Raw genomic sequence first — 1,393 nt, forward strand, 5'->3', positions numbered from 1 at the left:
TTTTCAATATTCTCACGCCGGCTCTCAGTCAGCTAGATGGAAAGCCGTTCACCTTGAACAAGATCTTGGGAACATGGCCTCGCATATCGCAGCTACAAAAGGCCACAAAAGCGCTGCTGCGATATTTGAAAGCGACCGGATTGAGTCGGCGTCTGTGATCCGGACTGAGTGACCGACTGATATCTCCAGTGGACTTTCTTTTAATCTTTCCGTCCCCCTTTCCATTTCCCCACTGTAGGGTAGCCAACCTGGCTGAGTCCTGGTTAACCTCCCTACCTTTCATTTATCATTCTCTCTCTCTCTCTCTCTCTCTCTCTCTCTCTCTCACACACACGCCGGCTCAAACAGAAGAAGAAAGAATACATGGCACGTGCAGTTTCCAGTATTCCGCAGGCCAAATAAATTCCTGGCTCTACATCATGCGTTGCCGGCTTGTAGTCTATTTTCGTGAAACCACTAGTTCTTTTCTTTTTTTCGAGACCAGCACAAATTTCAAGACGGCTGAGCCTTGTGCCCTGTAGGACTCCACAAAAAAAATTGCACAGACGACGATCAAGAAACAGGCGATTAACAGACTTAGATGGGCTAGTTGGCGGCTGGCTTGATGGAACATGGTTATAACGGCGCGCTTTGAGGACAGGACACAGAAAGAACGCACACACAATCGGCGACTGTCCTGTGCGCACTCTTTCTGGGTCCTGTCCTCAAAACGCGCCGTTACAACCATGTTCCATCAAGCAAAAAACGCGCCTCTATTCAGAACTGAAAGAAAAATGTTTTATCGTTTCATAAATGCACAACGTTGTCGTCGTCAAAATGAAGTGCGGCGATCGCGAACCTGGAGGAAACCACCAGCGAAGTGATCGCCTAACGTCGCAAGAAAATCAGAGTGCACCTGAGATATGCATAAAACAACTCGAGGTCTACTCGGTTTCATGTGTGCAGTGGCACGAAAAATCACTGTAACGCTGTAAAATCACTGTAATCACTGTAAATGGGGAACGATCCCACAACCTTCGCATGCGAAGATCCATTTCATCCATTTTCATTTCCATTAATTTATCGTTTGTTTATTTCATTTATTGAGCACAAGTAATTTCCCCTATGTTGTCCTTGGTGTCGGTCGTTGTTGGCTTCCTATGAGATGTGAAATTAGGGCACTCAAGTTGATTTTGACTGCATGCGTTGAGACAGGAGTGGATTCATAAAGGGACATCAGCGGCAGCCTCGGCGCGGAACCGTAATCATTGCCGTCACGTTCACGAGTTTCGTGAACAAACCGTAATCCACAAAGTACACGACAGCCATCCCAGCTGAGAAGCAGCATTACATGCAGTTTTCGCGAAACGCTAATCGCCGTGTGTAAGCCGTGTTTCGCCATGTGTATTCGATG

Source organism: Dermacentor andersoni, chromosome 3 (assembly GCF_023375885.2).
Source record: "Dermacentor andersoni chromosome 3, qqDerAnde1_hic_scaffold, whole genome shotgun sequence".
Classification (NCBI taxonomy): Eukaryota; Metazoa; Arthropoda; class Arachnida; order Ixodida; family Ixodidae; genus Dermacentor; species Dermacentor andersoni.